Source organism: Ursus maritimus, unplaced genomic scaffold, assembly GCF_017311325.1.
Source record: "Ursus maritimus isolate PB19 unplaced genomic scaffold, ASM1731132v1 scaffold_3, whole genome shotgun sequence".
Classification (NCBI taxonomy): Eukaryota; Metazoa; Chordata; class Mammalia; order Carnivora; family Ursidae; genus Ursus; species Ursus maritimus.
The window spans coordinates 59,000,647-59,013,317 of record NW_024425563.1 but is presented as its reverse complement, the minus strand read 5'-3'; the positions used below and the strand labels follow the sequence as shown (position 1 = coordinate 59,013,317).

Sequence of the window (12,671 nt, the reverse complement as noted above, 5' to 3'; positions counted from 1 at the left end):
TTTTTTTTTTTTTTTTCCTAATCTCCTGACATTTTCATATTCCTTTCTTTCTATTCTGCCTTCCACATCTTTTCTTGGCCAATGTAATTCCCAAATGTCCTTCTGGTACTTCTTTTGGGAAATATCTCCCCATTTTTCCAAGACCGAGTTAGATGTTCCACACGGATCCATCCCATGGTGTCCCATCCTTAACCCAGTGATTGTGTTTTTTCAAACTATAGTGTAACTACTTGTTTATAGCTGTTTTTCCCTTTAGATTCTCAGTATACTGAAGGCAAGAGCTGTGTATATTAATCACTATGCCCAGGATTGAAAAAAGTATCTGACACACAGTACGCTCTTTATAAATATATTCTGAGTAACGAATGAATAAAAATAAATAAATGATTGGGCCAAGTACTCTTTCCCAAGTACATTTTTATTCTGGCAAAGTAAACATACATAAAACATCTCCCAATCTGAGGTGTTAATGTGAGTTTTAGTTTGCTTCTTGCTTTTACTGCGAGGGGATTATATAGTGGGAACAGTGGTAAACTAGGGGAGCCTGGGTTGTTATTCAAGTACCCTCTTGTCCTTGGCCCAGACTAAATAGGTAAATGCTATTGAGTGCATATTCTGCATAAAAGGCAACCTTTTCTATGGTAGTCTATTCTCTGTGCTCATTCAATTGTTATTTTTACAAGGCAAATAGCTATCAGTGTATAAAGAAGCCATCAAGCTCTTATAGATGGTTTTAAAATACTGTTTTTAGTTTGTATGCCTTCAAATTGCGCCTAAATAACACAGTTATTTTTGACTGATTGATTCTAAGAATTTTGCTATTACAGCCAAACTATGACATTTTGCATCATATATTTTTAGCATTTTTGAAGAATGAAATGCTTTTCTATTTTTTAAAATGATTTTTCATTTTGAGTTTCAGCCAAATATCTGAAAAATCCATAGCTCCTAGAACTCAGAGAATATTAGCAAGGCCAAATAAAATATATGTGGCTTGCTGCTGCAGTTGTATATTTTAAAGAAAGCTAATATATCGACTAATTCTTAGAAGAACATCCATAAATTGCTGTCTTTGAAAAATGTTTGTAGCTATAAAGGCTACAGATGATGTCATTTTGCTGCTACAGGTAAAGAGGCTTCTGTGTGTTTGACCTTTGAAGTATTTCTATTGAGATTCTAAATACCAATACACCAAAATATATCCACCACTATTTATCCAAGAATCAAAATAAAATGACAGCATTTTACTGTATCAATTTATATCCTTATATATTTTTACTCTCCAATTATTTTAATGGTTCAACTGCCTTTTAATACACAAAGGACTATACATCGGTTTAACTAAATGGACAATACTGTTCATTTTAATACAGCCTCATAATTTAAAATGACTACTGTTTGTCTAATCAATTTCCTTGATATTAATGGTCACTATTGGCATTAAAATACATTTATACTTAAGCAAACGGACATGCTTCCGTGTAACTGAAGTTTTTTGTTTTAATTTCTTTGTCATGTGAACATTACCTTATATTTTTTATTTGAAATATAGATGTTGGATAATTTTAGTTTCTCTCTAGTGTCATCTGTGATATATGAGGCATATTTGCATGTAAGTGTGTATCTTTGTGTACCTGTCAGGGTATGGCAGATTAAAGATGTCACACTTTTTTTTGATGATTTTTCTATTAAGTCTTAGAAGGTTTTATAACAGTTTTAGCCAAAAGACGATGGCAGAAGTAATACTGTAGGAATTTCTGGGCCAGCCCTTAAAAGAGACGGCAGATTTCTTCTCCCTCTCTTGTAACTACACAGAGAACTAGATGGATTCAGATCAACCCGCCCTTTCAGGCCTCCATGCTAAGGTGCCAAGATGAACACCACCAAGTGATGCCAGTCATACCACATGGGCCCAAGATTAGCTGCCAAATTACTGACCCACACAACCATGAGTTGTAAGAAATGGTTGCTGTTTTGAGGACTAAGTTTTGAGTGGACTGTCATGCAATAATAAATGACCATAACACTGGATAAATGGTGGATGCTCTGGGCTGATGCTCCATTTTGTGATTCCCTTTCATCCAAGTATTTCAGAACCATTCTCCTATCAAGGCTGCAATAAGACACTCAAAAAATGATTCACAAGGATATATGGAAATACTGGAACCATTAAATCTGTAATCCTAGGGATAAAGAAGAAAATCAGGGGTACCAGCCACATATGACCCAATTATTATATTTGTTTTAGAGAGAAGTCAGGTCTGATAGCTTCGAGCCCACTGACCTAAGCACTGAGTAGAACTCTCTTTTAGATTTTAAACATTAACCTTACACACACACACACACACACTCTCTCTCTCTCTCTCTCTCTCTCTCCAAATATTTCTCTTACATCACCAGATTATACAGCGCTTTATAAGTCATCTTAAAAAGATTCTGTGAGATAAGTAGTGAATTTACCCACCACCCACAGGCAGCTGCTTCTGGGGAGGAATTAATCTACAACAGCAATAAATAAATAAATAAAATAAAAATGGAACGAAAAACAACATATGCATTTTAGTATTCATATATATGTACATAAATACAGAGAGATACTTCAAGCATATGCAAGGTTATTGATTTAGAATTCAGCATGAAGAGGTGCCCAAAGAATTCTCAGAATAACAATGTAGAAACATGTAAGAAATTCTTCCATTTGGTTTCTTTTAAAATTTAAAATTGAAACTAGTGCAATTTAAGAAATGGATAAAAAAATATGTTTGAGGATGTAGCATCTTTGGGGATTCCTAACGTTACTAATCAGTTTTGGAGAAAGTTAATTTTGCTTTTCCTATAAGAAAAACATGTAAATCTTCTGTTGATTGAACAATTTAATCCATTTAGCCTCTACAAAGCATAACATATTTAGAATACACACTGAACATTTTGAGAATAAGTTATTTTATGTGTAACTTATGATAGACAAGGAGTTACTGAAAAACAATTTGAATATTAGAACATTAAGTAACTTTTACTTTGCTGGTGTCTGTGTATGATGTCAGGATAGTGTATTAATTATTATGGGTAACAAATGACCTTTAAATTTAGCAGCTTAAAACAGCAAATATGTATTAGCTCACAGTTTCTGTAGGTCCGGAATTTGGGAGTGGCTTCACAGGGTGCTTGTGGCTTAGAGTCTTTTATGAGATTGCAGCGAAGTCATCACCAAGTATCTGAAGGTTTAACCCGGGGCTGATCTGTTTTTTTTTTTTTTTAATTATTTATTTATTTATTTATTTAATAATTTTTTTATTATGCTATGTTAGTCACCATACAGTATGTCCTTTGTTTTTGATGTAAGGTTCCATGATTCATGATCTGTTTCTGTAATGGCTCACTCACGTGCCTATTGGCTGGAGGCATTGGTCACTCAATGGCTGCTGGCAGGGGTCTTAGCTCCTTGCCATGTGCATCTCTCCACAGGACTATCTGAGTGCCCTCATGTAATGGCAGAGTGAGGGTCTGGAGAGAAAGGAGGACGCTGCAATGCTTTTATGACCTATTTTCTACAATCACACACCACCGCTAGCACCATATGAGAAGTTAGCCACTGAATCCACCCTTTCTCAAGAGGAGGGGAATTAGGCTCCGCCTCTTAAGGGGAGCAATATCAAAGAATTTCTGGGCATATTTTAAAACCACCACTGGCAGGCTCAAAGACTCCATAAATCGGTCTCAAGTTAGAGGTGACATTCTAACTAGTGTACAACTCACGGCTGTGGCTAATAGTTAACGTACATTTTTGAAGACTATATTCTTTTAGGAGCTTTTTCTGAATTCACCATTTCTCCAACTCTACCTCCGAGTCTCACAAAAATCAAATATATTCTCTCAAAATGCAACTTCATATTGTGGCAGCATGGGAGCAATCCAGGTCAAGGTGTTGGAAAAATAGTGCGTGGTTCAAAACAACCAGCACTGAAATGCAGTTCATGGGTTTAGAAACTTCCTATTTAGATGCAATCCATTTGTCTTCTTTATTTGATTTGTTAGGGTAATTTTGTTTACAGTACTGAGAAATACTGTAACACGATTTGGACCTATAATACATCTTAAAATCAACTAGCCAGAGAAGATTTTATAATACATCTTTAAATAGGTGGCAAATATTTAATTATCTGTGCTAAAAGTCCTGTAACACTCTGTAAGATAGAGAATTAATAAGTAGGCATTGTGGAATCGTGGAAATAAACTAACCTTTCTGACCAGAGGACAAGCATTCCTATGCTTTTCACTAAATTTATTATTATTATTATTATTATTATTATTATTATTATTATTGTTACAAGAGAAGGATATTCCTCAATTTACCTCAAGAGAAAGGGGTTCATTTTCAAGATGCATGTGGATAATAGTGGAAACAGAAGAGTAAAGCTGTCAAAAGTGATGCAGCTCCAGCTTCCAGCTGTTCTGTTTCTCTCTCATACAGGCTTCATCCTCTGTTTCTCATGGCATTTCCAGTTTTTCCTGCACATATGCTATATTCTCCTCTCCTAGTCCTTCATAACCAGGTTCCTCTGCTTACTCATAGTTTCTACACCCTCCAAGCATTAGCTGGTGTTCAGCCGGCCTATTGTAGTCTGTCCCACCCCTCTATATGTCATGTTTTACAGCTTCTAAGTCACTGGTCAGCCTATGTTCTGCCCCATGTAACTTGGGTTGGGGCCCTGCCCACCCTTTCAACCTATCAGCTCTGGTTGGAGAAGACAGGGGTATGGGGGTTGCAAAACACTGCCGCTTCAGGAAGGGCTATGGCAAAGTTCCTCTCAGAAGGGTATTGTTGGTAATATAGGTATTCTGAGTCCTTGGTCAAGAAGTCCAGTGTTAAACAGGTGATTGAATGAATACAATATTTTAGTCCTAACTCTTCAAATGTCCTATATGACCTTGAGAAAATATTTTTGTATGTACACTCTCTTAACTGTCAAAGAGAAATTCATTTATTTGTTTATTAAATAGACACATTGAAGGCCTATATCTGTGAAGCCATGTACTAGAACTTGTGGGGTCTTGAAAGCTGCTTAAGAAGTTTCCTTACTTGGGGGCCTCTGGGTGGCTCAGTCACTTAAGCATCTGACTCTGGATTTCTGCTCAGGTCATGATCTCAGAATCGTGAGATCAAGCCCCAAGTGGGGCTCCACACTGGGCATGGAGCCTACTTAAGATTCTCTCTCTCTCTTTCTCCCTCTGCTCATCCCCCCTTCTCTCTCTTCCTTTGTAAAAACAAATGAACAAACAAACAAACAAAAAGCAGGTCCCTTACCTTCAAAAGCTTTTAGTAATTAATAGAAGGGATGAAGCATGTAAGCAAATAAGTAAAATATGAAGTGGAAAGTGATTTTTAAAAATAGAGTTTAAACATATAGCTATTGGGGTTCAGATTAGGTAAATCAGAAATAATATTTTCTTTCACTACCTTAGAGAACTGATAATACTTTATCTGATATAATATGGATACAAGCTTTGAAGGTAAAAGCTTGAAGGACAAGTTTTGAAAAGAATAGAGTCCTACAGGAACATAGGTTCTCTTACGAGTAAGCAATCATTTACAAATTAATAACTGACTAAAAATTTTTTAAAAGCTGCCTCAAATTATTTAAAATATTTTATTTTTTTAAAGATTTTATTTATTTGACACAGAGAGAAAGAGAGTACAAGCAGGGGGAACAGGAGGCAGAGGGAGAAGGAGAAGCAGGCTCCCCGCTGAGCAGAGAGCCCAATGTGGGGCTCGATCCCAGGACCCTGGGATCATGACTTGAGTGGAAGACAGATGCTTAACTGACTGAGCTATCCAGACGCACCTAAAATATTTTAATAAGACTTTCAGAGCTTTTCCAAAAATGTCTGTGGCCAAATTTAAATTCATTTTCTTTACTATTTCAGTAGATACCAGAAATTCTATTCAAAGAGAAATAACATGGGAAACAGAATGTTCTGTGGTCCAAATGATGTTACTTGCTGTTTTTATGTTCTTATGCGAGTCTTTTAATTGCCAAGGCCTCAGTCTTCCTTGAAAAGGAAGAGTTGAGCAGACCAAAGAATTTGAAGATCCTTGTAGCTCTGTGATTCTATTGAGTCTGGTCCAATTAGTCAAACAGTTACCTGTCATTACAGAGGCTGCGGTGTATACATTTTAGCACCAAACCGCAATTTAATAACAGGGCACAGGAGCCACAAAGCCTCCTATTCTGTTCCATTACTAATTTATCAGAGACTAAAAGCAACCAAACTGAGGAAACCAGGCAGACAATGGTGTCTTTGAGGGGCAAAGGAAGCATCATTTAAAAAGAAAGCATTACCATTCTAAAATAATGGCAAAGCACATGGCCTGAGTGCTTTGAAAGAGAGCACTACAAAAAAGGTATTCTTGGCTTAAATGCCCCAAACATAAAAGCTTTTGGTTGGGACTTTTAAGGGAAAAAGAAAATAGCTCCCAATAAATTGGCTTCACCAGGATCCTTTAGTGTGTGTGCTGGTGCCAAGGGGGCGGAGGTAAAGGCAAAGTATGATTTTCCAAAATCTAACAATATTATGTTTCTATTTGGAACAAAATCTCAACAGTTTGCTAATGAGAATAAAGAAAGCAGAAGAGATATTCTTGTGCTCTTGCCTACTTTGGTTATTGAAAGATCATGACTACCTTATTTGTTCAGTGTGTTGGCTATATAGTGATGTGTTTTTCGCCCTCTACTTTCCTTGATATTTTGATTTAAGACAAGTAAATAGGCATACAGTACGATATGCGCACTTGATTGAATCTGATCTGATTTGATGGGCAGGAAAAAGACAGCAAACCAAATAATGTGCTAGTCAATTATGCCATTTATGTATCATTTCTCATAAACAACATCAAATAATAATATGTTTATTTATAGAATTAGCTGAATTAATGGTCTGTCAATTTAAAGAACGATCAAAGATATATGTGAAAGTAACCTTTTAGTAACCTGATCAGTTTGGAAAGGTATTTCTTCACAGGTTCTCAACACTAAAGTTGTTTAAGATGAATAATTCTATACACATGCCAGGCATTATTATTACAACACACATACATGCAAAACTACAAGTTGAAAGAAAAATCTCGTATGATAAAAAAAGGAATGTACTTTCTAAATCTGTATAGACTATGAAAGAACATTTAAAGATCTAGATCAGAGGGGTTCCTGGGTGGCTCAGTTGGTTAAGTGTCCGACTCGATTTTAGCTCAGGTCATGATCTCAGGATTGTGAGACTGAGCCCTGAGTTGGGCTCTGTGCTTAGCCGGGCTCTGCACTTAGCAGTCTGCTTGAGATGCTCTCTCTCTTCCTCTGCCCCTCTCCCTGTACTCTCTCTCTCTCTCTCAAATGAATAAATAAAAATCCTTAAGGCCTGAGATCAGAAAAACACATTTTCCAATCATTTTTCTGTTGAAATTTATGTCACTGAAGAAGTTATGCCCTCAATTACTTGACAATTATGTTGTATAATAGTTAGCTTTATCCACCATCTTGTTAGAACCCCCTTAACTATACTTTTTGTCACTGTCACTCTGCTTTTGTTGTTTAAGCCAGATGTCATCCATGACTAAAAACATTTTCTGTCTGACCCATTAGTGTCTTCCTATAACAAAATCGATCCCGTAAGAACCAGGAGATGTTCATAATGTATACTGTTGATTTTTAACTATTTAACGACTTGACTTCTTTTGCAGAAGCTGCCTTGGCATCCTTAAATGAAAGACTGATTATATAGAAGGGATTTGCAGTTGGAATCTTAGATTTAAAAAGGAAGAAAGGATAGAAAGTTTGTAGATTATATAATCGAGGGAGCCTATTTGGGGGGGAGGGTGGTAATTGGAATAGTTGAATGAAAGGATGTTTCTGTTAATAGTCAGGATATCTGGTGTAGTACAATCAGGAAATGAAGGTATTGTAACCCAATATGTTTGTCCCACTATGAGCTCTAAATCCTTAAGAAGTGCCACAATTTTCCTCAACAGGACATGTAATAATGTGCTGGCATCATTTCAGATGTAACAATAGAGTAAGGGCACGAAACCGATGTGCATGTGTAGTTTATGGATTCAGATTGATTGCTTTATACTCATAGCCAATATATTTATATCAAGCACTGTGGGCTCTCCGGTTCATCATATTGCTATAATGACAGGAAGGCTGGAGTGCTGGGTTTGAAGATGATTTAGGATCTTATTGCTCTGGTTAGCACAGTTTAATGCTGGGTCTTCATGTGATACGGTTCAGAGAATAGATTTTAATTGAATGACTTCATATACAAATGCTGTGGATATATCCAACGGTTAAGCTCATTTCTCTTGTTTTGAAAAGGTATGTTCTAAAACTGTAGAGACACGATATCCCTCAGTTGTTACTAGTCAGTGGCTCTTAATCTTTTCTTTACGTCTTGCTCTCACTCTCCTTCACCTGTTCATATCGACGTAAGTAGGTGTGTGTGTGTGTGTTCAAAAATATTAGAAATTTCTCGTGATCCCAGAGTTCTGGGATCAAACCCCATGTCGGGTTCCCTGCTCAGTGGGGAGTGCTTCTCCCCTTCTCTGTCTCTCCCACTGCTTGTGCTCTGTCTCTCTCTTGCTCACTCTCTCTCTCTCAAATAAATAAATAAAATCTTAAAAAAAAAACCAGTATTAATTTCTCATTGCACCCACAGAGAATCCATACAATAATACCTAGAATTAATTATTTTAAAATTTTTATTTTCAGAATTATTTTTCAGTATGATTTAAATTATTGGGAGCATATTTATATTTCACTGTTTTGCGTAAGACTATACTAGACTTGAGCAGCTATGTCCCTTTCGGATGGACTTGAGTAATGAACTTGGGAGGGGCTTTGGCTAATACGAGAGCATCATGACTTGCATGCTCTGTTGCAGTAAGAGCCCAGGATTGGAGGCAGACTGCCTACACAGTTACTGACCACCTGCTTGCTCTAGAAGAGCTCCTTGAAACAATGTGACAGCCCCATGCTTCACATTCTTCCTTTGGACTTTGTCACTGTGCCCAGAAGATTCCCTGCAGGTGATACGTGACGATTAGTTCTGTTTGGCAACAGCCTCCAAATTTTATCTTACTTTTTCTCTTGACAACAACTAATTCTACCTTTATGTACCTGATCAGAATTTTCCTACTAAGATGCAAAACTAGAGTCACTTCTTAAAAAAGAAAACTTCAATGATTCCTACTTATCCGAAGTTTAGATGTGCTAGCATGGCATAAAAGACTCTATGAACTAACTTGTCTCTATCTGCTTTTTACTGTCTTTAGCACTTGATACCTCTGCTCATTACCTCAGACTAATAGTTTCTACCTCAATACTGTTTCTATGTGTGTGTGACAAATGGAGTTTCTTGTACTTCAAATGGCCTTCTTCACTGGCCTAGATAAATTCTTCAGGGTGCCTGGGTGGCTCAGTTGGTTGGGCATCAGCCTTCGGCTCAGCTCATGATCTCCGGGTCCTGGGATCGAGCCCCATGTCCAACTCCCTGCTCAGTGGGAAGCCTGCTTCTTCTCCCCTCCCCGCCCTGGTGCTCGTGCTCTCTCTCGCTCGCTCTCTCTTTCAAATACATACATAAAATCTTCAAAAATAAAAAAAGAAAGAAAAAATTCCTCTTGGTTGTTTAAAATTCAGATTAAACATCACCACCTGAAGCGTCCCTCTGTCAACATTGGGCAGAAGTAATTAACACTTTTTATGTTATCATTACTTTGATTATACTTAACTTCTATGTTTATCTGCATTGGATTATGGCTTTGCTGCTGTTTTTAAATGTGTTTGTCTTCTTGAATCTTGAGGCAGGCACGATATCTCACCTATCTTCACAGTCCAACTCCTGACACAGGAACTGGCATAAGGTTGCCACTCAATGAAAAGTCTTTGTATGAAAACTTACTGAAGTAGTATTTACTTATTAGCATTTTTCCCCCAGGGATGGATAGAACACAAGGTCCTAGGTCATAATTCAACATGAACCTATTTCTTCAGCTAAATCAGGCTTACCCTTTAGTCTTTCCACATTCTTCCCTCAAACTGTTTTTCACTCAGAGAGGAAAGCAACATTTAGCAAGCACTTAATTGCACCATGTATAGAATGGTCAAATGGCGTCCATGTGTGGAAATTTTAATAGTTTCACTTTACACAGGGTCTCTGCCTGCTGCAATGGCCAGGCTTTCTCGGACTTAGACGTTTGACAGAAGACAAGAAATAGCTAAAACAAATGTCTCTTAACAAAAATCAACTAGCAATTCTTAATAGCACTTAACAAATCCAAGATGTCAATGATGTCCTGCCAGTAACAGATTAGAAAAGTTCCAGAAGTTTGGAGACACATCTCTAAAACTAGCTCATAATGGTGATGAGCTAATTAAATTCTAGGACAATGTAAATTTTAAATGACAAAATAAGTTGTCATTTAGTCATATATTTTATAGTATGTGACTATCTAATTCTTAATTCATAAAAAGTTATTTTTTATGAACATAAATGCAAGAAGTTCTGAAATCTTATTCACAATCTTAGTTGCTGGCCTCATCTCTAGTGCTATAACTATTAGTATATAAAAAATTTTTGTTCTTTTTTAATATTCAAAAAATTAGGTGGTATAAAACTTGTATTACTGTAAAATCAACAGTTGAAACTTTATTTTTTTAATTTAGCACTGTTATGTGTACTCTATCCCTGCTAAGAATTACAGCCTATTTAGTGACAGAATTTTTCCGATCCATGTAACCACTGCGCTCCCCATTCCCCATAACAAAGGCAAGTAAACCTACTCATCATTCTGTTGAATTGAGGAACTACATGTTTTCTTATATCCCTTCCACTCCCATCAAACGAACATCTTCAATAGGTAACATTTCTTGACATTCTACTTTTTTTCAAAAGTATTTCTTAGCTGTTAAAGACACAATCAAACATGAGGTGAATCAGTTATAGTAGATCGACACGATACAAATTTAAACACCACAGAAATACTATCTTAAACATATATTTCTGGTATGAGGTAAATACCCAAGGTAAATTTTAAGTGAAAACCTTAGTTTTGCAATATTATATACAAATTACCATTCCAAATTTGTGCCATATATGTGTGTGTGTATGTGTGTGTGTGTATCACAAACATATTAGAAACGTTACTGGAAAATACGCACTAAATTATTAGAGGGTTTATGTCCAGATCATCTTAGTACGAATTGTTGATAAAGTTTTCTTTGGTGCTTTTCAGTATTATAAAAATATTAATCATTAACATTTGGAGAATATTATATGCTGACTACTTTGCTGAGCTCTTTCCTGATTATCTCAACTGATACAACAACTAAATGATGCGATCACTACTATAGTCTCTTTTACAGATGAAGAAACAGAATATTTAAATTTTGTATTATTATTTTGAAAAAATAAATTGGAAAGTTCTACCCCTAAACATTACTTAGCCACACTTTCTCACTCTGCACCCACACAGACCATTATTTCTTTACAGTGAATCAAAAATAACTTGATTTAATCCTAGTTCCTAATATATGTATTTTATGGAGTCGCCCACATATGTATACCCTGCCGTAAATGAGTTCCTAAAATGTACTGCCATTGCACAGGTGCTACAAGATTGAACAAGATATGAAACTTACTTGCTTGTCAAGAGGCAAGTCACTGATTGATTGTACCACCAGCACTGCCATAATAGAGGGGCTAAAAAGTGCTAATGGAGCAAACTAGTGGGAGGGATGTAGTAAGTAAATGTTTCAGTCTTTTCTACTGGGTGTTTCAGTTGTTCATCCTAATCATCCTTCTCATAGGCATTCGAAGTACAACAGACTGAATAAGAACAAGAACTAAAATTAAATGTACAATGGGTTAGCAGAGACCAGGGAAATGTTATTTCAGACGAGAAAGTCTCACAGACCACTTTGTGGATGACATTATCAGTTGGCTGGGCTCACTGATGGTTGTACCACATTGCATCTTATAATTCGTATTGTATATTAAGTAGACATCAATATGTGCCAAAGGACAAATATTAAATGCTTTTTTATTTTGGAAATCAATTATGATACATATTTTTGGAAGGTACATTTATATATGTGGGAAGATGTTATATAAATAATTTAGAGAAACAACACATTTATGAGACAAATTCACATTTAGCATGTTTAAGAAATCTTTGACCTTAATAGCCCTAATCATTGTCAGAATTTCTGGAGCAGCTTCAAATACTTAAATATCACATCTTCTTTGTGTTTAAAAAAACTTAAAAAGGAGACTTATGTTTGAAACTTCCTTTTCTGTATTACTAGTAATTGTATGCATCAATGGACTAGTATAGGTTTCTGCTGCTTTTTTATAAATTCCCTTTAGAAGGTGACAGCAATTAGATGCTGGAGACCTCCTTGCCTACTGACCCACAAAGTTTGCAGTGTCAGAAATCATTATTTATAATTAGTGCCAGTGCACAGCCAAGCATTCTCTACAACCACTGTGGGAAGCTCTTCATGAAATCTCTTATATAACAAACAACACCTGTGAGCCAGCTTGTCCCAGAGCTGTGTGGTATTACTTCCTATCTATCCAAAACGTGTACTTCACTGAGCACTGAGGCATAATACTTTGGAAAG

At 36.3% G+C, this 12,671-nt stretch overlaps 1 protein-coding gene across 7 annotated transcripts in view; it reads right to left on the bottom strand.

Moving 5' to 3' along the window:
- DGKB (diacylglycerol kinase beta) overlaps nucleotides 1-12,671 on the bottom strand; it is a 604,621-nt gene that overhangs the window by 110,979 nt on the left and 480,971 nt on the right. The gene's annotated exons all lie outside the window — the stretch shown is intronic.